The 17,801-nt window shown below is 43.8% G+C and overlaps 1 long non-coding RNA gene across 2 annotated transcripts in view; it reads right to left on the minus strand.

The window, feature by feature from the left end:
* Window positions 1–806: 806 nt before the first annotated feature.
* The window catches only part of LOC142748976 (uncharacterized), a 442,387-nt gene continuing 425,392 nt past the window's right edge, over window positions 807–17,801 (minus strand). The window contains exons 5-6 of one of the 2 annotated variants that reach the window (XR_012882348.1): window positions 8,360–8,557; window positions 807–881 (exon numbers count right to left, since the gene is read on the minus strand). This is a non-coding gene — a long non-coding RNA (uncharacterized LOC142748976). The remainder of the gene's footprint in view (window positions 882–8,359; window positions 8,558–17,801) is intronic. The other variant, XR_012882347.1, reaches the window with a different exon arrangement.

The following is a 17,801-nucleotide window of genomic DNA, read 5'->3' on the forward strand; positions in this document are numbered from 1 at the left end:
ACGGCCCGCAGCATTTAACTGCATTGCTGGGTCTCCTAAGTGACCCATCGATGCACCACTAGCAGCCAGGGGCATTGCTAAGGTCTTAAATCAGGGGCAATAGCTCCAATATATATGTGTCCCTCCCCCAAAAAGCATCAGTATATTAAACACGGGATTTTTCATAACCCCACAGATGCAACATAGCAGCAGCAGGCTAGCATTACCAGGGTGAGAAGGCCCACTGTTTTTGGCCCTTCCCAGCCTGAGGGCTCGTTTACATGAGCGTGTTATTCGTCCGTCCTAGCATTATAGTTATGTACGATGCTAGGAGTCCCTGTCTCGCTGCAGGACAACTGTCCCGTACTGTAATCATGTTTTCAGTACGGGACAGTAGTTCCACGGAGAGGCAGGGACTCCTAGCATCGTACATAACTATGATGCTAGGAGCCCGACTCCCTGCACTGTGTTCGGTCCGGGACTTGCGGCCGAAATACGTTCCGTCCATTACGGACGTAACATGGTCGTGTGAACCCAGCCTTATAATACCAGTCTGTGGCCGCCCCAGTTCCCGACCATCACTACAGATGGTCGGGAACTGGATCCCACCCGGCTGTTCTGGGTATCCCTGGTGGAGGTGGGTACCAGGGTAATAATGGGGGTTAGTGTTAACCTTTTCTCCGTCTAACACTAAGCCCTGTGATAGTAGAGGACGCGATCAATTAGCCAGCGGCCATTACTAAGGCGGTAGTAATAAAGTTTAAAAAACAATACAAAGACATAGAAAAAATATTTTATTGAAATAAAAAAAAAACACACAACACTCGTTAACCATTTTATTGAGAACAAAAAAAGCCGCTATCGAAGTAGTCCTCGAATCTGACATAGTCCAACATCCAAACCTGTAAAAAAAAGCACAAACACAAAAAAAACCATTAGTAACACATCTGGTAGGCTTAGATACAGGGCCCAGAAGGCAGTAATCTTATACAGTATAAGATTACTGTCTGCTGGAGCCTTGTATCTAAGCCTACCATATGGTAGGCTTAGATACAGGGCCCAGCAGACAGGATCACATATGGGCCTTATATCTAAGCCTACCATGCAGTAGGCTTAGATACAGGGCCCAGCAGACAGGATCACACATAGTAACAGGGGCCCATGTTGTTTATTACATATGCCCCAGTTACTATGGTAACTTTTAATAGACGTGGTGCCGGGGGACCATTTACTTCAGGGCCCGGTCCACTGCGACCCCTATAGCTACGCCACTGGATTTCGCCCCCTTCTTCCATAGAGGGTTGATCCCTGGTAGTTTGACCCAAACTGGTAGTCAAAACTACACTGATCAAGCCTCTATGTAAGGCTCATACACATTTGATCTATTTACATGGAGACACGTTAACCACATACATGGACATGGACACACTTTGACCACGTAGTCACACATACAATACATGTAAAATTTTTGCCATCATGCCCCGCCCACTTATATAGGACATGCCCCCAACCTACTGCATTTAAAGAGGCTCTGTCACCAGATTATAGGTGCCCTATCTCCTACATAATCTGATCGGCGCTGTAGTGTAGATAACAGCAATGGTTTTTATTTTGAAAAACGATAATCTTTGAGCTAGTTATGAGCAATTTTAGATTTATGCTAATTAGTTTCTTAATAGACGACTGGGCGTGTTTTTACTTTTTACCAACTGGGCGTTGTGAAGAGAAGTGTATGATGCTGACCAACCAGTGACCAATCCGCGTCCTACACTTCTCATTGTTCCAGCCCAGCTTCTTTCACTGCACAATCACACTGTAACAATGGGCTGGAACAATGCGAAGTGTATGACGCTGATTGGTCACTGATTGGTCAGTGTCATACACTGTATAATGCCCAGTTGGTAAAAAGTAAAAACACGCCCAGTTGTCTATTAAGAAACTAATTAGCATAAATCTAAAATTGTTTATAACTTGGTCAAAAATTATCGTTTTTCAAAATAAAAACCACTGTTGTTCTCTACATTACAGCGCCGATCAGATTATGTAGGAGATAGAGCATTTATAATCTGGTAACAGAGCCTCTTTAAATCACAAATAGTGCATATCTCTTCCTTCATCATACCTTAAAATAAAGACCGTTTAAACAAATACAGACCCCTATTAATACAGAACTCAGGCTCCCTATATAAAAACAGTCTCCAGAGCAGACTCCCCCTTGATACAGACCTCAGACCTCCTAAATGAAGACCCTAGACCAGACTCCGCCTTATTACAGACCCCAGACCAGACATCCTGTTGATACCGACCTCCTAAATAAAAAGACCTCAGACCAAACTCCCCCTTAATACAGATTAGATCTACTTAATAAATACAGACCCCAGACCAGACTCTCCCATAGCCATAGATTTAGGATAATGATTGGCCACATGAAAGAGGATGTCATGGACATGTAGTTTATGACATTTTCCAACCTGGCCAATCACATTTTCGGCCTATTTTTATTTCATTTCTATGATCAACTTTAATACAGACCTCAGACCTGACATCCTATATAAATACAGACCCACATTAATACAGAAAATGGAGCGGCCGCCATCGATACAGTCCCCAGTCTAGAACCCTTAAATAAATACAGACACCAGACCCCCAATAATACAAACCCCCATTAATACAGGTCCCAGACCCCTAAATACAGACCCCAGACTACACTACCCCTTAATACAGATCCCAGACCAGATCCCCCATTAATAGACCCCAGACCAGACCGATTAAATACAGACCCCAGACCAGATTCTCTAAAAAAAAAAAAATACAGACCCCAGACCTGATTAATAAAGACCCAGATTAATACAGACGTCAGACTACATCTCCATAATACAGGCCCCAGACCGGACAAGGAAAGGATGACGCGCCATGAAGACACACGCAAAGAAATTAACGGCAGCTTACCTGACTGAGGCCAGCAGCAGGGGAGGGGGAGAAACACAGGACACCAACTCCTATACTGGCAGGCCACAGGAGGAGCGATAATGCAATGTGCCACATTTTCATTCAGGAACAGTTAGACCTCCACAGTACAGCCGCTTATTAGCTTGTTGTATTGTACTGCCATTTGTTTGCCTTTGCTTGTGGGCAGCCCCTATGATTTTACTTTGGTGGAGAGAACAAGCCTCGCAGTGGGGCCTGTTTTTTTCAAACCAAAATGAAACCATAGGTGGGTAGCGGTGGGGGGGAGGGCTTTTTTTATGATTTGGTCCAGGCCCCTAACCAGTACTGCCCTGATGGAGGCCCTGCTTGTAACCACTGATTGTAGTACTGCTGTTTGCCTATAGGGCCACGTATCACATTACTTTCATGGAAACCATCTTCTTCATCAGTGATGTGGTACACTACTGCAAAGAAATCATATATGAGCAATATGGCCTGGATCTAACATTGGGATAACTTATTTTGGCCATATCCTAAACACGGAAAAAAGGAGGAGAAAGAAAATGGATAAGTTTCAGTAGCTGGGCAAAAGGGGAAAAATATATATGTGAAAATCTGAAATACCAGCATTTGAAATAAAAAAAATGGTGAATTTATCTGAAACAGTATTTTTGATGCTAAATTATTGGTGTTTGAGGTGGGAGTGTGCAGCTTTAGGCCTCATGCACACTTCCATCACCGTTTTAGCGGCCGTTTTTGACGGATCCGTGTGTCCGTTTTTGTTTCCGTGTGCACTCCGTTTCCGTTCCGTGTTTCCGTTTAAAAAACGGATGTGAACTTCACTTGAACCTGTCACATGTCCCAGGAAACACCCATAGAAAGGTTACAAGAAGTTTTTGGTGTTGTTTTCTTAGCTTTCAGAGCATAGAGAACAGTTTGAGATTACTCTGCTTGGCTTACTTTGGATTTTTGGAGTGAAAATATGAGCTCCAAACCTGTTGACCGTGTCCTTTTTGCCTGGCTTCTTTATCGAGCCTTTGGACAGCAATTTGCTAGGTTAGAAGAAGAACCGAGGAGGAGAAGGAGGTATTGGGTTCATCCCATTGTCTCCCAACGGACTTCTAAAGGGCATTTCCATACCCTCTACCACGACCTGCGAGAGCAACCTGAGAAATGTGTCAATTTCTGTCGTATGTCAATAAGCACATTTGATTATCTGCTGGAGGCTGTGCGTACTGGAATCACTCTCCAGGACACATATATGAGGAGCTGTATTTCTCCTGAGGAACGACTGCTCGTCACCTTAAGGTAAATGCTCCCTTTCAAAAAAGCCGCCATGTCCCCCTGATACATGTCTCTTATTTTAAATAATTTTTTGTTTCTCTCGGGAAGGTGCCCGAGAGAAATTTTTTAGTTTTCTCACGGGAAGGTGCCCGAGCCGTTAAAAAGATAGAACATGTTCTATTTTTTTATTTTACGGGCCGTGCTCCTATACTTTATAATGGGAGCACAGCTCGGAAAAACGACCGGCTGCCCGTGGCCGGCCGTGCTCATCTCCTGAAATACTCTGTGCTGCCTTAAACTCTGTGGACAGGTCAGGATCCTGTTTCTTTTAAATGCTGCTGGGGAACCCGCTCGATCCACGATATAAGGCTGCGCTACAGTGCAGAATTTAAAAGAAACAGGATCCTGACCTGCCCACAGAGTTTAAGGCAGCACAGAGTATTTCAGGAGATGAGCGTGCGGATCTTGTGCGGGGTGGTGACTTGCCAATCATGTGAAGGTATTATTGAGGACAGGAGTGGAGGAGAGGTAACAGACTGAGCTACGTAATGGTAAGAGCAGAGTTCACAGCAGCACTGAATCTGCATGCTCCTCTCCTGAAATATTCTGTGCTGCTGTGAACTTTTTCGTGAAATTCGGCGAACTAGCCGAACCGAACTTTTCATAAGTTCGCTCATCTCTTCTAGAAATAATACAGAATACAACTGTGCAACGTCTACGCTACCCTCTGACACACTTGAAACTGCGCAAAGTCTATACCGGTCAGAATTTTGGGATTGCAAAGCACATGTTATAAGACAGCAGGTCAATGCGAAAATAACATTACTGTGGGTGTGTAAAGTTTACCTACTGAGAATTACATACAATGGACCAAAAGAAAAGCATGCTCAGAAAACAAGCAGTGCAATGTGTGCATTTATTTACTTATTTCTCTGCTGCCATCTGCGTGTCAAAAGCTCCTTGGCAAGTTCCTCTCACGCAGTGTCCTTTTTATAGCGGTCATGGTAGCATTCTGTGCGCGTATCCCACAGTTCTGGGTGATCCTGCACCAATGCTATCATTCTTTCCACATCCATCTTCAGAACTGACTGGCTACTGTAGACTGTGAGTCTGTGAACTTTGTCCCACCCAGTCGTTGCTATGGCAACGGATCAGTCAAAAACGGACAGCACACGGAAGCCTTCAGTGTGCCATCCGTTTTTTTCACTGACCCATTGACTTCTATGGGCCACACGGTCACTGAATCACTGAGCAAAGTAGGACATGCTCTACTTTGCATGGAACGGAACAACGGATCCGTTTAAATAACTGAAGTGTGCATGGGGCCATTGCAATGAATGGGTTCAGGGTGCTATCAGTGACAAAGTTATTTAAACGGATCCGTTGTTCCGTTCCATGCAAAGTAGAGCATGTCCTACTTTGCTCAGTGATTCAGTGACCGTGTGGCCCATAGAAGTCAATGGGTCAGTGAAAAAAACGGATGGCACACTGAAGGCTTCCGTGTGCCGTCCGTTTTTGACGGATCCGTTGCCATAGCAACGGCTGGGTGAGCCAAAGTTCACAGACTCACAGACTGCAGTACACATTCATTCCTGAAGATAGGCTCATATTTTCACTCCAAAACACCCAAAAAACCAAAGTAAGCCAAGCAGAGTAATCTCAAACTGTTCTCTATGCTCTGAAAGCTGCAGAAAACAGCACCAAAAACTTCTTGTAAACTTTCTATGGGTGTTTCCTGGGACATGTGACAGGTTCAAATGAAGTTCACATCCGTTTTTTAAACGGAAAAACGGAAGCAAAACGTCTGTGTAAAACGGAAACACGGAACGGAAACGGAGTGCACACGGAAACAAAAACGGACACACGGATCCGTCAAAAACAGCCGAGAAAACGGTGATGGAAGTGTGCATGAGGCCTTACAGTAGATAGATCCTATGATAAGAAGACCTTGTTGTGTTTCTTCATACCATAGATATCACAGACTTCTCTAAGGGCAAAGCCCCACGTGGCGGAATTGCTCTGGAATTCCGCTGCGGACGCTCCGCAGCGTTAATCCGCAGTGGACCCGTTTCTCCATTGCCTTCCACTGCTTTTTAGTAGTGTTCGTTTAGACACGGAGCATAGGCTGCGGTGCGGAATTTGGTGTCCGCAGCATACAATGGACACATTGCGGAAGTTCTCCATTGACTTCAATGGAGATTCTAAATTCCGCAATGAAGTCCGCAGATGTCATGTACATGTTATGTGTGCTGCGGATGCGTATTGGTTTTTTAACTTCACATTTCTTCATTCTGGCTGGACCTATGTATTTCTAGGTCTACAGCCAGACTGAGGAAGTCAATGGAGCTCCCGTAATTACGGGTGACTACGTGTGTGCACCCATAATTACGGGTGACTACGTGTGTGCACCCATAATTACGGGTGACTACGTGTGTGCACCCGTAATTATGGGAGCGTTGCTAGGCGACGTCAGTAAATAGTCACTGTCCAGGGTGCTGAAAGAGTTAAGCGATCGGCAGTAACTGTTTCTGCATCCTGGACAGTGACTACCGATCACAATATACATCAACCTGTAAAAAAAAATAGAAGTTCTGTAACGACGGGGGTAGGGAAACTAACAAGTGAGCCCTAATCTACCCGCCACTCTGTCCCTGCCTACTTGCAACGACCCGCCCTAGGCGACGGGGTACAACTGGGCGGCGGTCCCTACGCTCAGTAAGTGCACGAGACAAACATACAAGGGAATACAAAGCAAAGGGAAAGGGGCAGTTGCCCACGGCAACACCGTGAGCAACCAGAGTGGTGAACGAGCCAAGTCACACCAGGAGAGCACGAGGTACCAAACGCAGAGCAGGAGAGTAGTCAGTAAGCCAGGGTCAGTATGTAGCAGGAGCAAATAGTTAGGAGCTGTAGCTGGGCCAGGAAACCACACGAGAAGAATCACAAGCAAAGGAGGAACAGGAAAGGCAGGTATAAATAGACAGAGGGCGGGAGCTAGCTCCGTCCGGCCAGGCTGCGATAGGCTCCCCCACTCCTAAGACTGCCATCCTGAGTGGTGGAAGATGGAGTCAGTCTCAGAGACGTAGATTCAGGTGCAGACTGATTACCTATGGGAGTTAACCCCGAAGCTGTGCCTGGCAGATCCTTTACAAGTTCATACTTACCGAGAACTCCCTGCTTCTTTCTCCAGTCCGGCTTCCCAGGATGACGTTTCAGTCTAAGTGACGGCTGCAGCCAATCACAGGCTGCAGCGGTCACATGGACTGCCGCCTCATCCAGGGAGGTCGGGCTGCATGCCGAAAGAGGGACGCGTCACCAAGACAACGGCCGGTAAGTATGAAATTTGTTTACTTTCACTAGGGAAAGTGCTGTCCCTTCTCTCTATCCTGCACTGATAGAGAGAAGGGAAGTACTTTCACCGCAATACGCAGCGGCTAGTCCGCATCAATTTACTGCACATTTTGGGCAGATTCTGTGCGGCATTGATGCGGACAGTTGCGGAGGAAAACCGCCACGTGGGGGCATGCCCTAAGTGTAACAACATTACCACTTGGCTGTTCTGGCCTAAATTTTATTTAAATGGAGGCCCCGCGAACAACAGGATGCATTGCTTCAGCAAGCCAGTGACCTTTGTGGTATTCATTTTAGTTTTAGAAGGAATCCCTCCCACTCTATTGGAACATAAAATACCTCAAAACTTTTCAGTGAATGCATAGTTCAAGACTGCAAAACATCAGCATAACTGGATAAGAACAACTATGATAGGGTTAAGTGTTTGGTATGTGTTGTGGTATGTCATTCTTCATAGATCGAATTATCTGGCAGGAAGAGAACCCACCTCAAATAGATATATAAATAAGGTTACCAGTAAAGCAGCGGATGAAATTTAATAAATGGACCTCGTGCTAGAGGAGTTGTGAGCAGCTTATTTGCCGCTTGAGAGAGTGAGATACTTGACATATGACAACTCCCGTATGGAAATTCAACATCAGTTAAAGGAGTATTGCAGTTTTAGCAAATAAATGTTGTTATTTATTGTATAATGAAAAGTTCTACAAACTTCCAATATACATTCTGTATCAATTCCTCATAGAATCTCTGCTTTCAGTTGTTTACCTACATTGGTTACTTCCATGTGATGATTACATAGATGAAGTGGCGGACTTACCGCCGTACCAGCCGCTACTGGGCCCGTAGTCTTAGGGGAAACTGTCTCATCCCACAATCTCCTGATGCTGGCCAGCATTAAAAAAAAATTCCCAGGAGTCAGAAGAGAAAGGAGGAACACAAACGTGTGAAGCAGCGCAGACCATCTTGAGGAAAAGACAGCACATATATTCGTCAATGGGACTCCGAGACAGTGTCACTGTAAGTACAAAGAAGGAGGGGGTAGTTTTGTGCATTGTGGTTAGTGATTTTATCTCTTTTTGTGTGCTGTTGTGAACCCAAAAGTGCAGCATGCATGTATGCCAGAGCCGCCCCACCGCCCTTTCCACCCTTCCCCAGGCGTTGTATATATAAAAATATATTTGCAGAGGCTAGAGATGCTATTCAATCCTTTCTGGATTGAGTAGCATCTCTAGCCTCAGAACTATATATAAGCAGGGGTGTAACTAGGAAAGACTGGGCCCCATAGCAAACTCTTGACCCCCCCCCTCCGGGTATAGTGCCCCCTGTAGAATGTGGCATACGGCACCCCTGTAGACAGTGCTGTATAGCCCCGCCTATAGACAGTGTCACACCCCATTTATAGATAGCGCCCCCACCTCCCCCTTGTAGATAGTGCCATACAGCCCCCTGTAGATATTGCCATAAAGCCCCCACTGTATATAGCGCTATACAGCTCCCATTGTATATAATGCCACACAGCCCCCCCCCTTAGTAGAAAGTGCAGCACAGCCCACCCTTAGTAGAAAGTGCCACACACAGACCCCTGTAGATTGCGCCACACACAGACCCCTATAGAAGGAGCCACAGCCCTCCCCCTTGTAAATAGTGCCACACAGCTCCTCCTTGTGTATAGTACCACACAGCTCCACCTGTGTATAGTGCCACTCAGCTCCCCCTTCTGTATAGTGCCACACAGCTCCCCCTTGTGTATAGTGCCACACAGCCCCCCCCTTGTGTATAGTGCCACAAGGCAATGGCGCATCCGAGAAAGTTGTATCAGCCAGGGAGATGTCACTCAAACATGGAAAGGTGGGTTTGGAGGCAGGACTATGTGACTCTTCAGGACAGCGGCACTGCCCCATGACCCTCTAATGAGTAAGTACCATATAGTGTGCGTCGTTTTAAAAGTGGATTTTAAGAATTTTGCTGCATCTGAAAAAAACATACAAGGGAATGTTTGGAAATATTGTCAGGTCATGTATTACCGCATGGTGGCGGTTCAAGGGGTTAAAACTACCAGACAGATTCCCATTAATATACAATGAATTGAGAACAATGCCATCTGCCCTGCAATTTTGTTATTATAAATATATCCTATATAAACTACAGATCCAGAACCAAGCTCTGACATATATACAGTACCACAACCAAGCTCAGTATATAAATACAGTAGCACAACCAAGATCAGTACATAAATACAGCAATAGAACCAAGCTAAGTACATATAGACAGCACCGGAACCAAGCTCAGTACATAAATACAGCACTAGAACCAAGCTCAGTACATAAATATAGCACTAGAACCAAGCCTATAGATATATACAGCACCAGAACAAAGCTCAGTACATAAATACAGCACCAGAACCAACCTCAGTACATAAATACAGTACTAGAACCAAGCTCAGTACATATATACAGCACCAGAACAAACCTCAGTACATAAATACATCCCAAGAACCAAGCTCAGTACATATATACACAGAACCAAAACCAATCTCATATGTATATACAGCACCAGAACCAAGCTCAGTACTTACATTCAGCATCAGAACCAAGATCAGTACATATATACAACACCAGGACAAATACAGCTCAATTTAGTGCAACCCCTGCCGTATAGGTTTGTACGGCGTAAAACTACAGCTCCCAGCATGGCCCGAACAATGGAGCCCAGTTTTTACCAGTTACACCCTTGCATGGGTGCATGGCTCATTACAAGACAATATTCTGATAATTGTACTGTATTAATGGACACACAGGTGCACGAAGGGACTAGGATAGATTTTTATTCACTGCGAGTAAACAATTAAGGTAAATGACTGCAAGCAGTGATCTTGAAGACTGCAATGAATTGATACAGAAAGTATATTGGAAAATGTTTAACTTTTCATTAGTCAATTATACATTGAAATAACAATTATTTGCTGAAACCGTGAGTGGCTTCACTAGAACTCATGGCGCACACTGTCTTTTTAGCCAACTGGAGCTAATGTGAGTCTTGGGCGCATTAACCCCTTAAGGACACAGCCTAGTTTTGGCCTTAAGGCTCAGAGCCCATTTTTCAAATCTGACATATTTCACTTTATGTGGTAATAACGTCGGAATGCTTAAACCTACCCAAGCGATTCTGGAATTGTTTTCTCGTGAAACATTGGGCTTCATGTTCGTGGTAAAATTTGGACGATATATTCAGTGTTTATTGGTGAAAAATTGCAAAATTTAGAGAAAATTTTGAAAAAATAGCATTTTTCAGATTTTAAATGCATCTGCTTGTAAAACAGACGGTTATACCACCCAAAATAGTTACTAGTTCACATTTCCCATATGTCTACTTTGGATTGGCATCGTTTTTTTGAACATTCTTTTATTTTTCTTGGATGTTACAAGGCTTAGAACATAAACAGCAATTTCTCATATTTTTAAGAAAATTTAAAAAGCCTTTTTTTTAAGGTACCTCTTGAGTTCTGAAGTGGCTTTGAAGGGCCTATGTATTAGAAACCCTGATAAAACACCCCATTTTAAAAACTAGACCCTCAAAGTATTCAAAACAGCATTTAGAAAGTTTTTTAACCCTTCAGGCATTTCACAGGAATTAAAGCAAAGTGGAGGTGAAATTTGAAAATCTCATTTTTCTTGCTGAATTTCAATTTTATTCATTTTTTTTTCTGTAACACAGAAGGTTTTGCCAGAGAAACACTACTAAATATGTAATGCCCAGACTCTGCAGTTTTTAGAAATGTCCCACATGTGGCTCTACTGCGCTCGTGGAATAAAACACAAGCCCTAGAAGCAAAGAAGCACCTAGTGCATTTTGAGTCCTCTTTTTTATTAGAATATATTTTAGGCAGCATACCAGGTTTGAATAGGTGTTGAGGTGCCAAAACAGTAGGAATCCCCCAATAGTGACCCCATTTTGGAAACTACACCCCTCAAGGAATTAATTTATGGTTGTTGTTGTTGTTAGCATTTTGACCGCACAGTTTTTTCACAGCACCTATTTCAATTGGGCTGTGACATTAAAAAAAATGACATTTTTTCCAATAAGATGTAATTTTTTATCAAAATGTCTTATTTTCACAGGGAACAAAATACTCCATTTTGTTGCCCAATTTCTCCTGAGTGCAGCAATACCCCATTTGTGGTGATAAACTGCCGTTTGGGCCCATGGGAGGCCTCAGAAGGGAAGGAGCGCTGTGTGTTCTTTGGAGTTCAGATTTTGCTGGTTTGGTTTTCGGGTGCCATGTCACATTTGCAGAGCCCCAGAGGTATCAAAGCAATAGAAACCCACCCGAGAGTGACCCCATTTTGGAAACTACACCCCTCAAGGAATTCATTTATGGGTAATGTGACCATTTAGACCCCATAGTTTCTTCACAGAACTTATTTGAATTGGGCTGGTAATGAAAAAAAAATATATTTTTTCCAATAATATGTCATTTTAGCTCAAAAATTCTTATTTTCACAAATAAAATACTCCATTTTGTTGCCCAATTTGTCCTGAGTGCGGCAATACCCCATATGTGGTGATAAACTGCTGTTTGGGCCCATGGGAGGGCTCAGAAGCAAAGGAGCGCTATTTGTTCTTTGGAGTCCAGATTTTGCTGGATTGGTTTTCGGGTGCCATGTCGCATTTGCAGAGCCCCAGAGGTATCAAAGCAATGGAAACTCACCAGAAGTGACCCCATTTTGGAAACTACACCCCTCAAGGAATTCATTTATGGGTGTTGTGACCATTTTTACCCCATAGTTTTTTAACAGAACTTATTTAAATTGGGCTGGGAATGAAAACAAAATTATTTTTTTCAAATAATATGTAGTTTTGGCTGAAAATGTCTAATTTTCACAAGAAACAAAATACCCCATTCTGTTGCGCAATTTGTTCTGAGTGCCGCAATACCCCATTTGTGGTGATAAACTGCCGTTTGGGCCCATGGGAGGGCTCAGAAGGAAAGGACCACCATTTGGCCTACTGGGGATTTTCTAGTGCAAAGTCATGTATGCAGAAGCACCTGAGGTACCAGTACAGTTGAAACCCGCAAGAAGTGACCCCGTTTTAAAAACTACACCCTTAAGGCATTCATCTAGAAGTTAAGTGAGCATTTTGACCGGAGACCTACACCCCATAAACTGTAATGTGGGTTCTCCCGGGTATGGCAATACCCTACATGTGGCTGTTATCAGCTGCGTGGGCACACAGCAGGGCTCAGAGGGGAAAGACGAGGGGGGATAAGCTGTGCGGAGTGCATCAGGGTAAGTAAAATTGGGGTAAATTATAAACCAAGGTATGTATGATAAATTTTAAAACACTCTTTCATACAGAGCTCTGGTTATTCGGGACACGTGTCACATTGATATATTGCGACATCCCTTATAGCAGACTTTGCACCTCTTTTGACTTTTTCCCTTCTTGCCAGTTTGGGGAACTTCTCCTGGAAAGTGTTGCCGCCCTGGTACGATGCGTGTGGCCCCGCTTCCAGAAGTACTGGGTGCCCCCCCTTCTTGGTCCCTAAAGAATAGGTTCTAGATAATCACCTCTTGAAATTCCAGGAAAGTTCCCGTCTGGCCTGCACATCGACGTAGCACGTACGCATTGTACAAAGCCATCTGTATGATGTGCCCGGCCAGCTTCTTATACCACACCGCATGGCGCTGTAGGGCTTCAGGATTTGATCTGACAAGTCCATCCCTCCCATGTACCTATTGTAGTCCAGGATGCAGTCTGGTTTGGGGGTGGCCTTTCCTTCATATAGCCTAAACCTGTAGGTATACCCTGATGCACTCTCGCACAGCTTATACATCTTCACGCCATACCTTGCCCTCTTACCCGGCAGGTACTCGCGGAATTGAACCCTCTCTTTAAAATGTACCAGGGACTCATCAATAGAAATACACTTCTTGGGGGTGAATGCTTGGGAAAACCGGGCACTGAAATGGTCTAATAGGGGTCTCCGTTTATACAAACGGTCAAAACTGGGGTCATCTCGGGGTGGGCACGGCTCATTATCAGTATAATGTAAGAAGCAAAGTATTGCCTCATTCTTTTTTTTTTTAGGTTACAGTTCAGTTCTGAAGTTGCTTTGAGGGGTCTATATATTAGAAACGCCTATCAAACACCCCATTTTAGAAATTAGACCCCTCAAAGTATTCACAACAGCATTTAGAAAGTTTATGAACCCTTTATGTGTTTCACAGAAATTTAGAGCAAAGTAGAGGTGAAGTATACATTTCTTTTTTTGTCAGAAAATCCTCTTTATTCCATTTTTTTTACAACACAAAAGGATTTATCAGAGAAACGCAACTTAATACGTATTGCCCAGATTCTGCAGTTTAGAGAAATATCCCACACGTGGCCCTCGGGCGGTAATGGACTGAAGCACCGGCCTCCGAAGCAAAGGAGCACCTAGTGGATTTTGAGGCCTCTTTTTTATTAGGCACCATGTCCGGTTTGAAGAGGTCTTGTGGTGCCAAAACAAAACCCCCAAAAGTGACCCCAATTTGGAAACTAGACCCCTTGAGGAATCCATTGTAGTTTTCTTGGGGTGCATGCGGCTTTTTGATCAGTTTTTATTCTATTTTTAGGTGGCGTGGTGACTAAAAAACAGCAATTCTACTATTGTTTTTTTAATCTATTTTTTTTTACAGCGTTCACCGTGCGCTATAAATGACATATTCACTTTATTCTGCGGGGCGATACGATTACGGCGATACCAGATGTTTATAGTTTTTATATATTTTTTTAATGTCTTATGGCGTTTGCGCAATAAAATACGTTTGGTAAAAAATCATTCACTTTTTGTGTTACCTTATTCTAAGAGACAGAACTTTTTTATTTTTCAATCAATAAAGCCGTCCGAGGACTTATTTTTTGCGTAACGAACTGTAGTTTAGATCAGTGCCATTTTTCGGTACATGCGACTTTTTGATCTCTTTTTATTCCGTTTTTTGGGAGGTGAAGTGACCAAACAATTGTGATTGTGGTACGGTTTATTATTATTTTCTTTTACGGCGTTCACCGTGCGGGATAAATAACGAAATAATTTTGTAGTTCAGGCCGTTACGGACGCGGCGATACCAATTATGTATAGTTTATTTGTTTGTTTATATATTTTTATTAATAATAAATGACTGATAAGGTAAAAAGGGGGATTTTTACTTTTAATACTTTTAAAACTTTTATTTTCTTATTTTTACACATCTTTTTTTAACTTTTTTTTAAGTGTATTACTTTGTCCCACTAGGGAACTTGAGGGCAGGAGGCCCTGATCGCTATTCTAATACACTGCACTACATGCGTAGTGCAGTGTATTAGAACTGTCAGCTACTCACTGACAGCAAGCATAGTGGGTCCTGACGTTGTCAGGACCCACTAGGCTTCCGTCTATGGCATAGCCGGACGCCATTGTTTGGTGTCCGGTTGCCATAGTCACCATCGCCGGTCGCTATCGTGTAGCAGGCCGGCGATGGCAGCTTAACCCCTAAGAAGCCGCGATCTCTATAGAACGCGGCTTTTAAGGGGTTAATCAGCGGGGACACAGCGATCGGTCCCCGCTGTAGGTGCTGTGACAGCTGCTGAACAAGACAGCAGCGTCACAGCTCCTGTATGTGTCGGGAGGATGGTCGAAACGGCCGTTACTCCCGAGACGTACTATTAGGTCATGGAGCGCGAACGCTATAGTTACCATGACCTAATAGTACGTCCAGGAGCGGGAAGGGGTTAAGGAGGCTCTATTACCAGTTTCATACTTCCCTATCTCCTACCTAATCTAATAGGCGCTGTGTTGTAGATAACTACTGTGTCGTTTTAAAAAAAAAAAAAAGAAAACGTTTATTAGTAATAAAGTTGTGAGCATTTTTACATTTATGCTAATTTTTTGTAAGAGCCCAACTGGGCTTTTTCTTCTGGGCGTTGTAAAGAAAAGTGTATGACGCTGACCAATCAGCGTCATACACTTCTCTTCACTCATGTCTAGCTTTAGTCACAGCACAGCGTGATCTTGCAAGATCACGCTGTGCCGTCACTTGCTCCCACAGTTCCTTCACCGGAGCGTCGGAACAATGACCAGAGATCGCCTCCAGCCAGGTAAAAAAAACGCCCAGTTGGGCTTTTACAAAAAATGTGCATAAATGTTAAAATGCTCATTACTTTGTCACTAATAAAAGTTTTTTGTTTTTAAAAAAAAAAACAACAACACAGTAGTTATCTACAACACAGCGCCTATTAGATTAGGTAGGAGATAGGGAAGTATTAAACTGGTGACAAAGCCTTTTTAAGTACCGGGGGACTCCAGTTAACGTTCCCAACCCTAAGTAGGGCTGATCAGCTCAATCAGTGATATGACACTGTTGTGCTAAATAAAATAACGTTTTTTTAGCTATTCAGCCTGCGTGATCCCTCCGCCTCCAGAACACCTGTTACACATCAATGACTGGAGCTCTGAAACACTGGACACACACAAAAATAGAATCGACTGCCTAAAAGTGGCATTTTGCCAAATCTTCCTTTTCGCTTTTCCTTATTCTACTGTACAGGGTGGGCCATTCATATGGATACACCTAAATAAAATGGGAATGGTTGGTGATATTAACTTCCTGTTTGTGGCCCATTAGTATATGGGAGGGGGGAAACTTTTCAAGCTGGGTGTTCACCATGGCGGCCATTTTGAGGTCGGCCATTTTGTATCCAACTTTAGTTTTTTCAATGGGAAGAGGGTCATGTGACACATCAAACTTATCGAGAATTTCACAAGAAAAACAATGGTGTGCTTGGTTTTAACGTTACTTTATTCTTTCATGAGTTATTTACAAATTTCTGACCACTTATAAAATGTGTATACAATATACTAATGTGCCACAAACAGGAAGTTAATATCACCAACCATTCCCATTTTATTTAGGTGTATCCATATAAATGGCCCACCCTGTATATTCAGGGCACTGTATGTATATTACACATAGCTTGGTTCACTGAACATAGCAAAGTCAAGTCTACCGATCCAGTCTATAATGAAATTATGATCAGTTCAAGATGTACATTTCGGTTGCCCGTAGTACAGGACCCCTTGAGTGAAAAGGAGAGCGTTAGTATTCTATGCACACACAAAATAAAAAAAGTCTTAAAATACGGTGCTGTTTTTTAACGGCCGTTTTTGGAGCTGAAGAAGTGACAAGTGACACGGGCCGCAAGATCATCCTTTATTTGCAAAGACAGTCCTTGCCAGAATGGCGCAACTAAGGCCTCATTGTTCCAGGCCAGTTCTGCTGCCAGAGTACGGAACTGGATTGCATATTCTCCAACCGTGGTCTAACCTTGACGGAGGGTAAAAAGAAATGCAGCTGCGGAAGATGACCGACCAGGTTCCTCAAATTCAGTGCGGAAAGTCTGTTGGAACAATTGCAAGTTGGAGATTTCATGCCCCTCACTTTCCCAAATAGGATTAGCCCATGCCAAGGCCTTGCCAGTAAGGAGAGAGATGATGAAAGCAATCTTGGTCTCATTGGAGGGAAACAACCTTGCATGCAGCCTTAAGTGGATCTGGCATTAATTAATAAATCCTCTGCAGGTCTTCGCTTCCCTGTCCTAGCGAGGTGGTAGCAGCAAAGGGATTCTGGAGTCAGCATTGACAGGAGGAGCAGCAGGAAGAGGTACCGTGGCGATTGCAGCAGGAGCATCCAATCGATGTATGATGGAGTTCATTGCCTGTAAGAGCTGATCCTGCCATGACCAAAGGTCTCGCATGTCCGCTTGCATCGCTTGGGATGCTGTCGTGGTCTTGGGCTGACCAGCGGGGTTCATGGCCTGGGGGTATGTGGACCCACTAGACCGCTCTGCCATAGCGGTGAAGCAGCTGGCTAAATAGTCAATAACGGTCACTCGGACAAGAGTACCTGGGAGGATGTTCAGGCAGATGCTCGGAGTAGCAGACATGTGGCACAGGTGATGCTTGGCGTGGCAAATGATAAAGGACGTGGCAGATGACACCAGTCATGGCAGATGATACCAGATGTAGCAGATGATACCAGATGTAGTAGATGACAGATGACACCAGACGTGGCAGATGACACCAGACGTGGCAGATGAGACAAACACGACTCCAACAATAGGCTTCGGAACGAAACACAGTAACAGGATATAGGAAATGGTAAGCAGGAAACGGAAATACAATTAAGGGACCATTTGCATAGACAAACACAGGAAAACTAACAATGTTCAGGCAAGGAGAG

This window comes from Rhinoderma darwinii, chromosome 3, assembly GCF_050947455.1.
Source record: "Rhinoderma darwinii isolate aRhiDar2 chromosome 3, aRhiDar2.hap1, whole genome shotgun sequence".
In the NCBI taxonomy this organism is placed as follows: domain Eukaryota; kingdom Metazoa; phylum Chordata; class Amphibia; order Anura; family Rhinodermatidae; genus Rhinoderma; species Rhinoderma darwinii.